The 19054-nt window shown below is 41.8% G+C and overlaps 1 long non-coding RNA gene across 1 annotated transcript; it reads right to left on the bottom strand.

Moving 5' to 3' along the window:
• Window positions 1–245: 245 nt before the first annotated feature.
• Window positions 246–13182, bottom strand: LOC141276224 (uncharacterized). The gene is made up of 3 exons (XR_012325468.1): window positions 12023–13182; window positions 11197–11228; window positions 246–7946 (listed from the first exon to the last, which is right to left on the bottom strand). It is a non-coding gene; the product is annotated as an uncharacterized lncRNA (long non-coding RNA).
• Between the last annotated feature and the right edge of the window lie 5872 nt (window positions 13183–19054).

Below are 19054 nucleotides of genomic sequence, written 5' to 3'. Positions count from 1 at the left end.
TCAGCAGGCAAAGCAGCCCCAGGCACCCAGCTTCTCCAGCCTGCATACGGGGTGCATGAGACAAAGAGTTCAGCCTCATTCTTTTTTTGTTTTAACATCTTTATTGGAGTATAATTGCTTTACAATGGTGTGTTAGCTTCTGCTGTATAACAAAGTGAATCAGCTATACGTATACATATATCCCCATATCCCCTCCCCCTCTTGCGTCTCCCTCCCACCCTCCCTATCCCACCCCCTAGGTGGTCGCAAAGCACCGAGGTGATCTCCCTGTGCCATGCAGCTGTTCCCCAACAGCTATCCTTTTTACATTTGGTAGTGTATATATATCCATGCCACTCTCTCACTTCATCCCAGGTTACCCTCCCCCCCCCCCCACCCCGTGTCCTCAAGTCCATTCTCTACATCTGCATCTTTATTCCTGTCCTGCCACTAGGTTCTTCAGAACCTTTTTTTTTTTTTAGATCCCATATATATGTGTTAGCATATGGTATTTGTTTCTCTCTTTCTGACTTACTTCACTCTGTGTGACAGTCTCTAGGTCCATCCACCTCACTACAAATAATTCAATTTCATTTCTTTTTATGGCTGAGTAATATTCCATTGTATATATGTGCCACATCTTTATCCATTCATCTGTCGATGGACACTTAGGCTGCTTCCATGTCCTGGCTATTGTAAACAGAGCTGCAATGAACATTGTGGTACATGACTCTTTGAATTATGGTTTTCTCAGGGTATATGCACAGTAGTGGGATTGCTAGATCATATGGTAGTTCCATTGTTAGTTTTTTAAGGAACCTCCATATTGTTCTCCATAGTGGCTGTATCAATTTACGTTCCCACTGACAGTGCAAGAGGGTTCCCTTTTCTCCACACCCTCTCCAGCATCTCTTGTTTGTAGATTCTTTGAGGTTGGCCATTCTGACCGTGTGAGGTGATACCTCATTGTACTTTTGATTTGCATTTCTCTAATGATTAGTGATGTTGAGCATCCTTTCACGTGTTTGTCGGCAATCTGTATATCTTCTTTGGAGAAATGTCTACTTAGGTCTTCTGCCCATTTTTGGATTGGGTTGCTTGTGGTTTTGATATTGAGCTGCATGAGCAGCTTGTGTATTTTAGAGATTAATCCTTTGTCAGTTGCTTCGTTGGCAAATAATTTCTCCCATTCTGAGGGCTGTCTTTTTGTCTTGTTCATGGTTTCCTTTGCTGTGCAAAAGCTTTTAAGTTTCATTAGGTCCCATTTGTTTATTTTTGTTTTTATTTCCATTTCTCTAGGAGGTGGGTCAAAAAGGATCTTGCTGTGATTTATGTCATAGAGTGTTCTGCCTATGTTTTCCTCTAAGAGTTTGATAGTGTCTGGCCTTACATTTAGATCTTTAATCCATTTTGAGTCTATTTTTGTGTATGGTGTTAGGGAGTGTTCAAATTTCATTATTTTACATGTAGCTGTCTAGTTGTTCCAGCATCACTTATTGAAGAGGCTGTCTTTTCTCCATTGTATATTCTTGCCTCCTTTATCAAAGATAAGGTGACCACATGTGCGTGAGTTTATCTCTGGGCTTTCTATCCTGTCCCATGGATCTATATTTCTGTTTTTGTGCCAGTACCATACTGTCTTGATTACTGTAGCTTTGTAGTATAGTCCAAAGTCAGGGAGACTGATTCCTCCAGCTCCGTTTTGCTTTCTCAAGATTGCTTTGGTTATTCAGGGTCTTCTGTGTTTCCATAAAAATTGTGAAATTTTTTGTTCTAGTTCTGTGACAAATGCCATTGGTATTTTGATAGGGATTGCGTTGAATCTGTAGATTGCTTTGGGTAGTACAGTCATTTTCACAGTGTTTATTTTTCTAATCCAAGAGCATGGTATATCCCTCCATCTGTTTGTATCATCTTTAATTTCTTTCATCAGTGTCTTATACTTTTCTGCATACAAGTCTTTTGTCTCCTTAGTTAGGTTTATTCCTCGGTATTTTATTCTTTTTGTTGCAATGGTAAATGGGAGTGTTTCCTTCATTTCACTTTCAGATTTTTCATCATTAGTGTATAGGAATGCAAGAGTTTCTGTGCATTAATTTTGTATCCTGCTACTTTACCAAATTCATTGATTAGCTCTAGTAGTTTTCTGGTAGCGTCTTTAGCATTCTCTATACATAGTATCATGTCATCTGCAAACAGTGACAGCTTTACTTCTACTTTTCCGATTTGGATTCCTTTTATTTCTTTTTCTTCTCTGAGTGCTGTGGCTAAAACATCCAAAACTATGTTGAATAATAGTGGTGAGAGTGGGCCACCTTGTCTTGTTCCTGATCTTAGTGGAAATAGTTTCAGTTTTTCACCATTAAGGAGGATGTTGGCTGTGGATTTGTCATATATGACATTTGTTATGTTGAGGTAAGTTCCCTCTATGCCTACTTTCTTCATGGTTTTTATCATAAATGGGTGTTGAATTTTGTTAAAAGCTTTTTCTGCATCTATTGAGATGATCATATGGTTTTTCTCTTTCAATGTGTTAATATGGTTTATCACATTGATTGATTTGCATATATTGAAGAATCCTTGCATTCCTGGGATAAACCCCACTTGATCATGGTGTATGACACTTTTAATGTGCTGTTGGATTCTGTTTGCTAATATTTTGTTGAGGATTTTCGCATCTATGTTCATCAGAGATATTGGCCTGTAGTTTTTTTTTTTTTTGTGACATCTTTGCCTGGTTTTGGTATCAGGGTGATGGTGGCTTTGTAGAATGAGTTTGAGAGTGCTATATTTTGGGAGTGCTCTGCTATATTTTGGAAGAGTCTGAGAAGGATAGGTGTTAGCTCTTCTCTAAATGTTTGATAGAATTCGCCTGTGAAGCCATCTGGTCCTGGGCTTTGGTTTGTTGGAAGATTTTTAATCACAATTTCAATTTCAGTGCTTTTGATTAGTCTGTTTATTTTTTCTATTTCTTCTTGGTTCAGTCTCAGAAAGTTGTGCTTTTCTAAGAATTTGTCCATTTCTTCCAGGCTGTACATTTTATTGGCATAGAGTTTCTTGTAATAATCCCTCATGATCCTTTGTATTTCTGCAGTGTCAGTTGTTACTTCTCCTTTTTCATTTCTAATTCTATTGATTTGAGTCTTCTCCTTTATTTTCTTGGTGAGTCTGCCTAATGGTTTATCAATTTTGTTCATCTTCTCAAAGAACCAGCTTTTAGTTTTATTGATCTTTGCTATTGTTTCCTTCATTTCTTTTTCATTTATTTCTGATCTGATCTTTATGATTTCTTTCCTTCTGCTAACTTTGGGGGGGGTTTGTTCTTATTTCTCTAATTGCTTTAGGTATAAGGTTAGGTTTTTTTATTTGAGATTTTTCTTGTTTCTTGAGGTAGGGCTGTACTACTATAAACTTCCCTCTTAGAACTGCATTTGATGCATCCCATAGGTTTTTTGTCACAGTGTTTTCATTGTCATTTGTTTCTAGGTATTTTTTAATTTCCTCTTTGATTTCTTCAATAATCTCTTGGTTATTTAGTAGTGTATTGTTTAGTTTCCATGTGTTTGTATTTTTTACAGATTTCTTCCTGTAATTTCTGTCTAGTCTCATAGAGTTGTGGTCAGAAAAGATACTTGATACAATTTCAATTTTCTTAAATTTACCAAAGCTTGATTTGTGACCCTTGATATGATCTATCCTGGAGAATGCTCCATGAGCACTTAAGAAGAAAGTGTATTCTGTTGTTTTTGGATGGAATGTCCTATAAATATCAGTTAAGTTCATCTTGTTTAGTGTATCATTTAAAGCTTGTGTTTCTATTTATTTTCCTTTTGGATGATCTGTCTATTGGTGAAAGTGGGGTGTTAAAATCCCCTTCTATTATTGTGTTACTGTTGCTTTCCCCTTTTATGGCAGTTAGCATTTGCCTTATGTATTGAGGTGCTCCTATGCTGGATGCATAAATATTTACAATTGTTATATCTTCTTCTTGGATTGATCCCTTGATCATTATGTAGTGTCCTTCTTTGTCTCTTGTAATAGTCTTTATTTTAAAGTCTATTTTTTCTGATATGAGAGTTGCTACTCCAGCTTTCTTTTAATTTTCATTTGCATGGAATATCTTTTTCCATCCCCTCACTTGCAGTCTGTATGTGTCCCTAGGTCTGAAGTGGGTCTCTTGTAGACAGCATATATATGGGTCTTGTTTTTGTATCCATTCAGCCAGTCTATGTCTTTTGGTTGGAGCATTTAATCCATTTACATTTAATTTCCATGTATATGTTCCTATTTCCATTTTCTTAATTGTTTTGGGTTTGTTATGTAGGTCTGTTCCTTCTCTTGTGTTTCCTGCCTAGAGAACTTCCTTTAGCATTTGTTGTAAAGATGGTTTGGTGATGCTGAATTCTCTTAGCTTTTGCTTGTCTGTAAAGGTTTTAATTTCTCCATCGAATCTGACTGAGACCCTTGCTGGGTAGAGTAATCTTGGTTGTAGATATTTCCTTTTCATCACTTTAAATATGTCCTGCCCCACCCTTCTGGCTTGCAGTGTTTCTGCTGAAAGTTCAGCTGTTAATCTTATGGGGATTCCTTTGTATGCTATTTGTTGCTTTTCCCTTAATATTTTTTCTTTGTATTTAATTTTTGATAGTTTGATTAATATGTGTCTTGGTGTGTTTCTCCTTGGATTTATCCTGTTTGAGACTCTGCACTTCCTGGACTTGATTGACTATTTTCTTTCCCATATTAGGGAAGTTTTCAAATATAATCTCTTCAAATATTTTCTCAGACCCTTTCTTTTTCTCTTCTGGGACCGCTATAATTCAAATGTTGGTGTGCTTAATGTAGTCCCAGATGTCTCTGAGACTGTCCTCAATTCTTTTCATTCTTTTTTCTTTATTCTGCTCTGCTGTAATTATTTCCACTATTTTATCTTCCAGGTCACTTATCTGTTCTTCTGCCTCAGTTATTCTGCTATTGATTCCTTCTAGAGAATTTTTTATTTCATTTATTGTGTTGCTCATCATTGTTTGTTTGCTCTTTGGTTCTTCTAGGTTTTTGCTAAACCTTTCTTGTATTTTCTGCATTCTATTTCCAAGATTTTGGATCATCTTTACTATCATTACTCTGAATTCTTTTTCAGGTAGACTGCCTATTTCCTCTTCATTTGTTTGGTCTGGTGGGTTTTTGCTTTGTTCCTTCATCTGCTGTGTATTTCTCTGTCTTCTCATTTTGCTTAACTTACTGTGTTTAGGATCTGCTTTCCACAGGCCGCAGGTTTGTAGTTCCCGTTGTTTTTGGTGTCTGCCCCCATTGGCTAAGGTTGGTTCAGTGGGTTTTGTCGGCTTCCTGGTGGAGGGGACTGGTACCCGTATCCTGGTGGTTGAGGCTGTATCTTGTCTTTCTGGTGTGCAGGACCGTGTCTGGTGGTGTGTTTTGGGGTGTCTGTGGACTTATTATGATTTTAGGCAGCCTCTCTGCTAATGGGTGGGGTTGTGTTCCTGTCTTTCTAGTTGTTTGGCATAAGGTGTCCAGCACTGGAACTTGCTCTTCATCGAGTGGAGCTGGGTCTCAGTGTTGAGATGGAGATCTCTGGGAGAGCTCTTGCAGATTGATATTACATGGAGCTGGGAGGTCTCTGGTGGACCAATGTCCTGAACTCGGGTCTCCCACCTCAGAGGCTCAGGCCTGACACCGAGCTGGAGCATCAAGAGCTTGTCAGCCACACAGCTCAGAAGAAAAGGGAGAAAAAAAGAAAGAAAGAAAGATAAAAGAAAATAGAATAAAATAAAATGGATAGTTATTAAAATTAAAAAAGTAGTAAAAGAAAGAAGAGAGCACCCAAACCAATAAACAAATCCACCAATGATAACAAGTGCTAAAAACTATAGTTAAAAAAAAAAGGACAGACAGAACCCTAGGACAAATGGTAAAAGCAAACCTATACAGACAAAATCGCACACAGAAGTACACATACACACTCACAAAAAGAGAAAAAAGAAATATATATATATATTTTTTAAAAAAGGAAGAGAGCAACCAAGTCAATAAACAAATCTACCAATGATAATAAACTCTAAGTACTAAACTAAGATAAACATAAAACCAGAAACAAATTAGATGCAGAAAGGAAACCCCACATCTACAGCTGCTCCCAAAGTCCACTGCCTCAATTTGGGATGATTCCTTGTGTATTCAGGTATTCCACAGATGCAGGTACATCAAGTTGATTGTGGAGCTTTAATCCGCTGCTCCTGAGGCTGCTGGGAGAGATTTCCCTTTCTCTTCTTTGTTCTCACAGCTCACAGGTGCTCAGCTTTGGATTTGGCCCCGCCTCTGCGTGTAGGTCGCCGGAGGGCGTCTGTTTTTCCGCTCAGAGAGGACGGGGTTAAAGGAGCCGCTGATTCGGGGGCTCTGGCTCACTCAGGCCGGAGGGAGGGAGGGGCACGGAGGGAGGGGCACGGAGGGCGGGGCGGGCCTGCGGCGGCAGAGGCCGGCGTGACGTTGCACCAGCCTGAGGCGCGCCGTGCGTTCTTCCGGGGGAGTTATCCCTGGATCCCGGGACCCTGGCAGTGGCGGGCTGCACAGCCTCCCCGGAAGGGGGGTGTGGAGAGTGACCTGTGCTCGCACACAGGCTTCTTGGCGGCGGCAGCAGCAGCCTTAGCTTCCCATTCCCGTCTCTGGGGTCCGCGCTTTTAGCCGCGGCTCACGCCCGTCTCTGGAGCTCCTTTAAGCAGCGCTCTTAATCCCCTCTCCTCGTGCACCAGGAAACAAAGAGGTAAGAAAAAGTCTCTTGCCTCTTCGGCAGCTCCAGACTTTTCCCCGGACTCCCTCCCGGCTAGCCGTGGTGCACTAACCCCCTGCAGGCTGTGTTCATGCCGCCAACCCCAGTCCTCTCCCTGCGCTCCGACCGAAGCCCGAGCCTCAGCTCCCAGCCCCGCCCGCCCCGGCGGGTGAGCAGACAAGCCTCTCGGGCTGGTGAGTGCTGGTCGGCCCCGATCCTCTGTGCGGGAATCTCTCCGCTTTGCCCTCCGCACCCCTGTGGCTGCGCTCTCCTCCGCGGCCCCGAAGCTCCCCCCTCCGCCACCCGCAGTCTCCGCCCGTGAAAGGGCTCCTAGTGTGTGGAGACCTTTCCTCCTTCACAGCTCCCTCCCACTGGTGCAGGTCCCGTCCCTATCCTTTTGTCTCTGTTTTTTATTTTTTCTTTTGCCCTACCCAGGTACGTGGGGGATTTCTTGCCTTTTGGGAGGTCTGAGGTCTTCTGCCAGCGTCCAGTAGGTGTTCTGTAGGAGTTGTTCCACGTGTAGATGTATTTCTGGTGTATCTGTTGGGAGGAAGGTGATCTCCGCGTCTTACTCTTCAGCCATCTTGAAGGTCGCCCCCAGCCTCGTTCTACCCTCATGGTTTTCTCTGGTGTTTCCTTCCTGCTTAATCGCTAAAGACAATCACACGAAAAATGAATTTCTGTTTCCGAGGGTCCATCTGCTCCCCCCGGTCACCTACACGTGAGAGACGTCTGCTCATGACTGCATCTCAATTTCAAATGAACAGTCAAATAGATTGCTCCGTCAAGGCTGCCTCACAGGGGATAAAAGCCACAACGACAGGGCTCCTCCAGAGGCAACAAGCTCATCTTGCTTCCCTGGCATTGCAGCCACGCTCCTGTGCGTGAGCAGGGTAAGAGGGGCCTGTAGAAGCTGCTTCCCCGGGATGCAGGGCCCTCAGGCAGACAGATGTGCTGTGTGAAGACAAGTTGTCCAAAGCCTCCCTCGCGCCCAGCCGGGGGCATAGCAAACAGCGCTGGGACCGTCCCTGCCAGCCACGGGCCTCCAAGGCTGCTGCCCCAATTCCTGATTTTCACTTCACCTTCTTACTCTCCCCCGCTACAGTTAGTTTTATGGTTTTTGGTTTTTCATTTGGGCACATTTGTAAGATGATTTTTCCTGGATCTTCCCTATCACACCGATGTGCTGCAGGAATAGAGAATAAAAAAGGTAAGCTTCTGTCTAATCATGCCTGAGTGATAAAGGCAGAGATTGACAGGGAAGGGCTGGAAAGGGATGAATCTGTTTCTTAGTGGCTCTCACTTTTCTTTACACCATTGTCCAATGTGCCCGGTCTAAACAGCAGAGTAATGGGTGGAAATCATCTCTACAGTACTCTGAACTTTCTATGGGAAACCGCACCTCCTCCATTTCCAATCCATCTTCAATGCTAGGGTGGGCGAGTGACTCCTGTCTGACCCATCGGAGCAGAGGACTCACCCATCCATATTGAGGAACATAGGCATGGCTGTGTGATCCAGTCCTGGTCTATCAGCTTCATAAGGCTTTTTCTTACTAATGGAAAAGAATTATGCTCTTGCATCTGCTGACTTTAATTCTGAACATTCATGAGCCCAGAAATGTTGGGGGCCACCACGTGAAATCAGAGAGTAAAGGCTATGCAGTAGAAGGCAGAGCCCAGTAATGGAGAAAAACTGAACTCTGATGAAATCGGTCAAGAGCCTAAGTCTAGCAGTGGTTGATTCTATAAGTTTTCCTTTTTGCCAGTTTCTGAATTCTGTTATTAGTGAGTAAAAGAAAAGCAACTGGTACAATTTCATTCGATCATCTGCATTAATAAAGATTTTGGTAAGGCAGATTCAGTGTGAAGTTACGTGAACTTGCTAGCACAAAACATTGAAATAGGAACCTCATGGGTTATTTCATAACATAATTTGGTTCATAACATAATGTGGTTTCTTTGCCTAGCACCACACAAGAAGAAAAATGTGAGGGATAAAGTTATTTTAGTGATTTAGTTACTGCTATGTCTTGAGCAATACCATAAAGTACCCACCTGTTTACTACTCTGATTAAATTTTTTCTGAACTCCAATTCCCACTTTGTGGCAGTGTCTTCCTTTCTTTCCTAGACAACAAGCACTTACCTGGGTTCCTTCAAATCCAAAGGGTCAGTTTGACAGGTGTCCCTCCAAGGAAAAAGAATTAAAAGCATGCTCAATGCCAGAAGGTCATGTGCTCTTCAGTGATAGCCACTGCCGACCTGGTAGTTTGGGGGCTATAGTGACTGAAGAACTCACTACCATTTCCAGCCTAGAAACAGGTTCTCTAGATACCAGAGGGTGAGAATGGTCCTTCTTCCACAGTGTGATGTTCACCTATTGTCACAGCATGCCAACACGGGCATGACCTTCCAAAGCCAAAGCATTCTAGAGGCTTGATGTACACACAGAGCCATTCCTCGAGGCATGCCCGAACTACCAGGGGGACTGGACTATATAGAGTCTGGCCATGAGCAACATACTGTGTCCAGAGATAACAATACGGGGGTGGGGGGAGGGAGAGAGCAAGCCTTTATTTAACCAGAGCAGGATATATTTTCTATGAAGAGTCAGCTCTCTACTACATTGTAAACTAGTTTCCATCAGAAACTAGAGTCCTCTGCATCTTATGCGACTTCATGCTTCGTCACAATAGTGCTTCCCTATTTTAGAACAACATTAACATCCAGTCTGTGCCTGAGAGTCCCTAACCCGCTTCCCACCTGGTGGTATCTATGGAAATAACACATCTGACAACCACTCTAAGGTATAAATAGCAATCCAGAAAACATCCCTGTATGCCACCCTAGGCATGCTGTTTACCATCAAACAGGTATTCAAACTTCCACAGACCACACAGCCCTTCCCCACTGTCAAGGAAGGACTGGCCTCACCATGAATTGCTCTGATTCTGTATGAGAAGCACTTGGACTCAAAGGACCAAGTCCTACCAGCAGTCAACCTTGATGAGAATAAGGCCCTAGAATGAGGGCAATGAGAGCCACCTCCTGTGCACCAGAGACTTCTGAGATCCCAGATGAAATGCTTCTGATATGACATAAATGACTGTAACATTTCACCCAGGATTTCTCATTCCACAGTTTGGAAACCATTTGAGAATGAGAACCTGAAAGCCAGGCAGTAACCAGCCATCAGTGTCAGACCATCATAGACCATGCAATCCTGAAGGACCGCAATGCACTGAAAAGGGTGAGGAGAATGAAAAGAAAACACCGCAGAGCTGGACACAGACACAGGAAATTAAGGAAGGAGGCAGAGAGTTTGCAAGGAAATCTGTTAGAAGGTCTGGCCAGCCTCCACGCGGTGGCTTCAGCTCTCCACAGAAGTGGCAGAATGGCAAGGGTAGACCAACAGGTGACACCTGGGGGGACAGACACCCTCAATCTAGATGACCTCACGCTGAATGTCCCATGTGCCTCAGGACTCTGTGACTGAAAGTGTCCTTGGGACTGTGCCAACCTAAAGAACCGGGATTTGAAGGGGGTGGGGTCAGAGGTGATGTAGTAGCTGGAAAAGGAGAAGGGGTGTGTTTATATAACATCCAAGCGTTGATCCTTGAGCAGTGCTGAGTGAATGACAGAGAAGGCATAAGGGCGTCACAGGCTCCCTCTGTAGCTAATTGAACACATTGATGTGCACCCCCTGGGAAGAAGAAAACACGATGGTCCAAAACGCAGGAAAGAAGCGTGAGACCCGGCCCATCTGTCTCGCCTTGTACTCTGTGAAGGAAAGTAGTAAGTGTTGTATTTGTTTGTTTTGTTTTGAGTGTGGGGCTTTTTGTTTGTTTGTTTTTAGTGAAACTGTCAATTCTGAGAGTAGCTGTGAGGGAAGCAGAATCTGCTGCTCCAGATGGAAATGCTGGAGCCCGCGCCTGGCAGCCGGGCTGGGGGGTGCATAACACGAGGGAAAAGGACTTGGGGATTGGTGGCAGGGGGAGTGGGGAAGAGGCAGGATGGGCAGAGAGGGCAGGCTGGTGCTGGAAAGCGCTAATGCACATAGAAATCCGGGCGGACCTGGGTGTTCTGGCAAAAGCACTGGGTGAGACCCACATTTAACTTGCAGCCAAAAGGGGACTGAAGCTGGGACCCCAAGAGGGAGGGAGTCTTGTCCAGTGATGCAGAGCAATCAGCCTAGACTTGAAATTGGAAGCTGGAAGGTTAGCAGGATGGAGAGTGGCCCCAGACTCCTAAGTCTTAGCTGATGAGAGGTAGAAATTAACATGGGAAAAGGATTCTCTGCGTTTTGCAATTGTGTTAGTTTTCTGTTTTTGAACTTTGACGTCATTTTTTAGCACTATTATAAAACCTTATTAATTACACCTGCACTTATTGGGATTCTGCAAACTATTACTTCAGATATGAAAGGTAGACTTACGTATTCAGACCCCCGACCCCTTCAGTGTGCAACTATAAGAGAAGAGAAAATAAAAGCACAATTTTGCAGATATCTATTAAATTCAAAATATTTACAATTTTTCCGTATTTAAATGCATTTTGGTTGCAAATATTGAAATGGAGATAAAAGTTATAGATGAAAAAAGTTAAAATATGAAAGACTAGAAACTTTCCATCCAGACAAAAACTTGCCTGAGTAACCTTTAAAGAATTAAAATGTAATTATTTACGACCAAATTTTCTGAGGTGAGTGGAGAGAAAGACTTCTAGTGTAGATACTGGGGTAAACCACCTTGGTTTGCTTCATAGTAAAATATGTCTAAAACAAAAGCTGAGTGGGTTATAAGCTTCAGTCGCTAAACCTGTTTAATGCTTTATTTAGCAGGATGTAGATGTAATGTTACTACATAACTTTTAATGAAGAAAAAAATCTTTATTCTCAAAATGCCCAGATTTTAGTTATTATGGATTATGCTAAATACACACAAAGGATTTTTCAGCTGTTTCCAAAGCCAAAGGCAAAATATACTGGAATAATTTAAATCCTGTAATAAACAAAGGATATAAGATATAATAACTCTAAAGTAGCAGGGAAAATTAACTCATTTTAAAATCTGTCTTTAGCAGGTGTAATGAAGAAGATAAATTTCAACAATTAGGAACTAATGAAGACTTTGTAAAAATTGCTATTTACAAAGAATAAGTGAGAAAATGCTTGGGAAACATGACATATATTAAGCAGTAGGTTTGAATGACGAATGCCCTGGGCTATTAAGGAAATTAGTCAAGAAACTTAATTGACTTACAATGATTTTTCAAAACTCATAGTTGGTTGAATACTGGCAACATGGTACCCATTATCTGAAAAAGATTAGAAAGAATGAGCTCAGAAATTATCAGGTGGTAATTTTTCCACTAATCATATTATTAGTAAAACCGTAAGATTAGAATTCAGTGCATAACAAAAAGATCAGGGCACTAGAATCATAATAACCATGAGCATATTTTTAAAATTAACCACACAAAACTAAACAACCTGTATTATTTTCCACTCAATATCACTGAAATGCAGAGGGAAGGAAAATAAAACTTACATTGACTACTGAGTATGTATTTTTTAATAATTTTGGAATGTGAGAAATCTAACATCCGCTTGCCAGATTACTTTTAATTGACTTGTTTAGAAAGTGAGCTCTGGAAATTGAAACTTGTCCTTGGCAAGGGAAGACCCATAGTTATCTTCACACAGAAAAAGTCTCTAAGTGAAGGGTCACAGTAGTTGACCAGAGGGCTAATTTTCCATTAGTCTGTACCCTATGCTAATGAAGTCAATACTGAACATTGTGACATTTGGTTAAGTCTGAATAGTGAAAGTTTAGGATTTAAACTTTCATTGCACAGGGAATTTGTGGTTAGCGTTGGTATGGGAAGGAAAAGTGTATCTAAAACCTCAAAGCCCGGGGGGGAAATAGCTTTAAATGGGAAAATTGGAGACAAGTTGTTGAGAGGAAACAAAGTCTTTAATGAAGATAAATGGGTGGATAAAAGCAAGTAATCAGTGGAAGAAGGATGTTCCCCAGCTGGTGGCAGTCCCAATGAATTATTCACTAGAACCATGGCCAGCGCCTGCTGGGAGCTGTCCTCTCCTTGCTCTTGCAGCTACTGGCAAAACAATGGCTGTGTCCGAACTGGACTTCGTGTACTCTGGGCCTAGCCTGGAGGGGAGTCAGACTGCGGCAGGTTTGGGGGAATTCATAGAGTTGAGATAGATAGTGAACTGTGTCCACATTAGACACAGATGGCACGGAGAGGTAAATTCAGTGCCACCTTCCATAATATTAAATCACATTCTTCTAAGGTTGTTTTCTGTTTTAAAACTGATAGTAACTTTCTTCCCACCTTCAAACAATTAAAAGATTTCTCTACAAAAAAAATCTAACATGATGTTAACTTAGTCTCTAATCTTGGACAAATTTCTTAGTTTCATTGTCTTTGTTTTCTGTTTTTCAGCTGTAAAATAGAAATGATTTTTTGTTTTTGCAGTACGCGGGCCTCTCACTGCTGTGGCCTGTCCCGTTGCGGAGCACAGACTCCGGATGCGCAGGCTCAGCAGCCATAGCTCACGGGCCCAGGCGTCCGCGGCATGTGGGATCTTCCCGGACCGGGGCACGAACCCGCGTACCCTGCATCGGCAGGCGGACTCTCAACCACTGCGCCACCAGGGAAGCCCCTAGAAATGATTTTTTAAAAGACCCTCTTAACAAGGTGAGCATGAAGCTTAATGAAGTGAGATGTCACATGGGAAAACTATTCACAAATTTTCAGGGGTTATATGCATTAGTTATTATTTTTGCCATTCTGGTTAGATTATATTTGTCCTTGGCAGAGGAGCTGACTTCGAGAGAAGAGATAAGAGTTTGCAATAGAATCACTACTGATTAGTTGGGATGGAAATCAGAAGGTCTTCTGCAGTCTGGATTGCGTTTTATATTGTCTCTGCAACTTATTTAGTACATCAGCATATTTTGCAACTTCCCCTCACCACCACCTCAGTCCCCTCAGTAACATCTTTTGCTTGAATGAGCAGTAAAGAACAAGGAGAACTAGGGAAAATTAACTATTATTGTAGCCCTATGACTAATGAAAATTCGTACATGGCACTTTTGGGGAAAATGCGCTTATTAACATGCCTGTCGGGGTAGGTTAATGTTGCTATTTTAACTTTGCTTGGGAAAAACTGACGTCAAATAACTTACCCAAGGTTATCCAGCCATCTGTGGCAGTGAGAATTACGCAAGCAGAGCTCCTCCCAGCAATGGCCCCAAGCTACCTGCTGAAGGAAGTCCAGGGTCCCTGCAGCATCCTCTAGCCACACCCCAGATTCTAAACACAGGATCCATGTCTGTGTCGTGAGGCTCCTTAGCAAGATAAGTAAAAATGTATGTATTGGGTTTCCCTGGTGGCGCAGCGGTTGAGAGTCCGTCTGCCGATGCAGGGGACATGGGTTCGTGCCCCGGTCCGGGAAGATCCCACATGCTGCGGAGCGGCTGGGCCCGTGAGCCATGGCCGCTGAGCCTGCGCGTCCGGAGCCTGTGCTCCGCAACGGGAGGGGCCACAACAGTGAGAGGCCCGCGTACCGGAAAAAAAAATAAGTATGTATTAACTAGTAAGTCTTTGTACTATTCCCAACACCTTCCACATGCATTCACACATTCAGTTAATCATTCTTTCTGAGGATTTGTGAACCCAGTAAAAACTTCAGGACCCCAAAAAGAAAGTTTTAATGGTGATGTGACAATTGGAGGGATTGCCATGCAAGTTCATTAGCCACCAAATCACACTGTCACTGATTTCTTCATTGACTGGGTAGTGTGGTGTTGCTGTAGCACAAATCTTAACAGAGGACTGTGTTATTAGACCCTGAGGATTCTCTTTACGACATAAAAGGGAGTATTTCATTGCGTAGTTAGTGGTTGGCTACTGGAAAACTCTGAGCAGGGGTGAGACTCGATTAGATTTTCCTGACTGGTTTTGGCAACAGTCTGGCAGAATAGAGGACAAACCGGAACTAGGAAATAGCCCTTTTCCGAGAGTGATGACAGGAACTTGAACTAGATCTTTAGCCATGGGTACGGGGAGATGAAGGCAGACTGAGAGACATCATAGGACAAACAGGAAGACAGGAGTGGCTGGAGGTAGGAGGCAAGAAAAGGGAAGCTTAGGATGACTTCTAGGTTTCTGGTTTGGAGACGGAGTGGACGATGGTACTGTTCAGTGAGACTGGAATCACAGGAGGCAAAGTAGCTGGGGGCTGTGTAGGGAGCAGGGGATACAGAATGGGAAATGTCTTTCCTTTGAGAGATGTTGAGTTTGAAATGCCTGCAGGCATCTGGACAATTTCCAAGAAGCAGTTTGCTATACAGTGTTAGACCTCAAGGAGAAATCCATACTAACATAAAGATTTGACAGTCATGGTATAGCGGACACTCATGCACCTTGGCTGGCCTTGATTCATCACTCAGCCAGTGTTTGATCCTGAAAGAAGGTTATAACCGTAGAAATGAAAAACTGGAGATGGTCGTTTACTTTCTCTTTGCCTTTGTTTTTAATGTTGTTGTTCTTTAAGCCATGAAAGTATCTGATGAGCTTAGCTAGTCCTAGGGAAAATATGCAGTCAAATATCAAGGTGTGTCTAATAAATTCTGATAGACTTTTATAAATCCATTATAATAGGGAGTACAACTCAAAAATGTTTCCCTGTCTTTCTTTTGTTTCTCATGGTTTCCCTGAATATTTTTGACATTCATCCTTGGCCTCATGGGAGTCATTAAGATAAAGTGCTTTGTAAGGTGCAAAACATCAAAACAAAAGTAAAGGATTAAAACAGTCATAATGATGAAGATGGTTAGACTTTATACATGTAAAGCACTTAACACAATGTCTTTACACCATAATTATTCGATCAATATTATTTTACTTACCCACTTCAATGGACCCAGATGCTTACAACATCTTCAGCACAAGAAAACTAGAACGGTACTAATAATCAAATCACTGGTTGTAAGAAGTCAATTCTAAATGTTCCAATTTACTTTGTATTGATTGGCCCTTGGCAACATTTTCAGAGTTTCCTTCAGGTCCTGTTATTTCTGTTCAGTGCACCAAGATGATGGATGCAATAACTGAGGCTTTTTATTTTTAATTAGAGAAGATTTATTTGTTCAGAAGTACGTCTACTGAAATAAACCCAAAGTCGACCACTGTTAATTTTCGAAAAGTAAAATTAAAAAGCAAAAATTTTATTTGAATTCTAATATACCTATCCCAATTTATCCCGAAAGGATTTCTTTAAAATGAACAGGTTATTTGCCTAGAATAAATGAAATCATGGTTGAGGCAACTACATACAGACTAGTAGCGACACCAAGTGGTAGCATATTGGAAATGGTTTTAGTCTGTTTTATAAACGACTAAATAAATTTCTTTAAAAGAGAAATTACAACCCGGGAAAATGGTTATTGTGATCAGCATAATCTGTAATCTGCCTCTAAATGTTTTTAAGTATAATTACAACCAGTGCTTCTGTAATAAAAGTTTTATTTCCAGACCAGAGTCAGAGTCAAATAAGAAATTCCGTACGGACAACCATGATTTGTATATAAATGAGCATAAGTAAATTTTGCTTATCTTTTTGGAAAGAAAGAGGAGTCAGGTGTTGTGCAGAGCGACCGTCAGCCTTCTACAGGGGTAGCTGCTGCCCCCTAATGGTGGGAGGTATTGATAGGAAGGTTCAACCAAGGTTCAAATCCGTCTTTTCTGCTTGTTGGGTATATATCTGTAGACCATTATTTTAAATCTCTCATTAGTAAGTTTTTCCCCCATCTCTAACGTGGGGACAGCTACACTCATTGGTATGAGGGGAGGTTAATTATAGAAGGATTCGGACCTGACAGTGAGTCTGTTATCAGTTTCAGATAGCTGGGTTCCTCTTGTCTCACCTTTACCTGGGAACAATCTGAGAAGTTCTCTGGGTTGCAAGGTATATGTTGGGCAGATCCAGTGGGCAGATATGGGATGGCAAGAAGCAGGGAAGAAGCATCCAATTTGGGGAAGATATGAACCAACATGGAATATAAATCAAACTACCAAGTTCACTACAGCTGAAGTATTATATGCAAGCAAAAAAAAAACATGGGAAACAATGAGAATAAGGACTTAGTGAGGGGGCAGATCATAACAGGCGTGTCACTTGAACAAGTTTGGATTTTATCATGAAGGCATTGAAAAATGGAGACTGGTATAAATATATTTACTTTTTCAGAAGTATGACCCTAATAACAGATTAAAGATTAGATTCAGGAGGAAGTGGATAAGACTGGAGCAGAAGAACTAGTGAAGGGTTGTCAGGATGGCAGAAGCATGTGGAGTTAAGAAACAGGCAGGGTTTTTAATGAATCAGATCTTAATTAATTGGGGTACCAGAGATGTAGTAATGAAGAATGACACCTAGGTTTCTCTTGTTTTCCTATAGATGATATTCTATAAATGTAGAAGGGAGAGCACAAACAGCTCTCTAATCACTGCTTCTGGTGGTGAAAGTCTTAGGGCTTAGAACGAGGTTCAGAACAGGCCATGGAAAAGAAGGAATTTCAAAGTCAAGGACTCTTGAGTAGAGGTCTAGTGATTCCCATTCTTCTCCTTCCATGTCCATAATTCAGGACTGTCACCAAGATTCGTGTTACTGGATACTTAATCCAAAAATATTTAATCAGCTTATGTAACGTGTGAGGCAATGTTCTGGGTGATGGACAAGCCATACAAACTCTCTGGGTCTTAGACTCCTTAAAATAAGGGTGGCATTTAGATTATTCCTAAAATCCCTCCCTATTCAAATACTGAATCTCTGTGACTTTCCAGTAAACCCCTTCTTATTCACTTATCACCTTTAGCAATAATAAAACTTATTTATCCCTTCCATTCATCACTGTTAATATTTCTCTCTGATGTCTACCTGAAGGTAAGGAGATCATCCTCACTTCAGCCTCCCTTGAAAACAGAAGTCTTAGAGATTCTGAGTTTTCTAGAACAAATCTGATTTCAGATCAGAAAAAATCTAATGTCAAACCAGAACAAACCTGATTTCAACCAGAAAAAAAAAAAAACTGTTTTCCAACGTGTTGTCTCTGAAAACAGAAGTCTCAGAGATTCTGGGTTTTCTAGAACAAATCTGATTTCAGATCAGAACAAATCTAATTTCAAACCAGAACAAACCTGATTTCAACCAGAAAAAAAAAATCTGATTTCCAACCTGTTGTCTCTGAAAACACATTTGCATTGTGCCTTGATTTAGGATTTATGGGGAAACCGGTCTCAGTAGAGACAACTAGAAAGCTTTGTTTAAGTACCTTCTGTAAAGCTTTGTGACCCATTGGATACACAAGGCCTCTCCCAGCTGAAGGACTTTCTGGCCAGCTTCAGTCACCAGCTGTGCTTCTCAGGAAGGATAACCAGGTCAGCTGGCCCCAAACCCAGGACTCCCAGGCCTTACCTGGAAGAGGCTTAGAGGGTCTGTGAGTATAAATAGTCTTACTTCAAAACAGCAGCCCTAAAGCAACGTGAGCCACTGAGCCCTGCGGCAGCTTTTTCCTCCAAATCTTGGTCCTCTAATCGAATGTCTCTCTCTTTATGAGGAAGAGAAGAGATTGCCTGGAGACCTTGGCTAACCCTTAGCAGGCGTGCCTAAAGCCCTGTCTCTGACACAGTCAGCAGCCCTGAAGAACCATTAGCAAAAGCCTTCATTCTGATGAGAGAAACTTCAAAGGCCCCAGATGAGGGAAGAAGTGATCCTGGGAAATGTTGAAACGACAAATAGCAATATTGCCGCTGACAAAAGATGAAGATGAAACAAATGTTAGAACAGAAAACATGGTTTTATTTTGCCGGGCTCTCACTGGAAACTATCATCAAAGTCTTTAACTGAAATGAAAAAAGTGTCGATATAACAAGCCCACTAGAGCCAACTCGGATTTCTAACAACAAAAGTCATCTCTGAAATAACAAAAGCTTACAAATTAATGAAAAATCTCAATGCAGAAAGTCAGGCGTATGGCCCCAAACAGCCTTGTGCTGCACATTCGTTAGACAACATTAGGGCTGGAGGCCACTTAGGGATCAGCTGGGTAAACCCCTTCATGTTACAAAAGAGGAGACTCGGAGCACAAAAGAAGCGAAGTACCTTGTTCGAGGTCTTAGAACTAGTTAGTGACTTCTGAATTGTTAGCAACTGCCTTCTCCCTTCAAATCGCTTCTCCCTTCAAATCCAACTTTGCCCAGTTATT

Source organism: Tursiops truncatus, chromosome 13 (genome assembly GCF_011762595.2).
Source record: "Tursiops truncatus isolate mTurTru1 chromosome 13, mTurTru1.mat.Y, whole genome shotgun sequence".
In the NCBI taxonomy this organism is placed as follows: domain Eukaryota; kingdom Metazoa; phylum Chordata; class Mammalia; order Artiodactyla; family Delphinidae; genus Tursiops; species Tursiops truncatus.
This window is presented reverse-complemented; position numbering and strand designations above follow the sequence as displayed.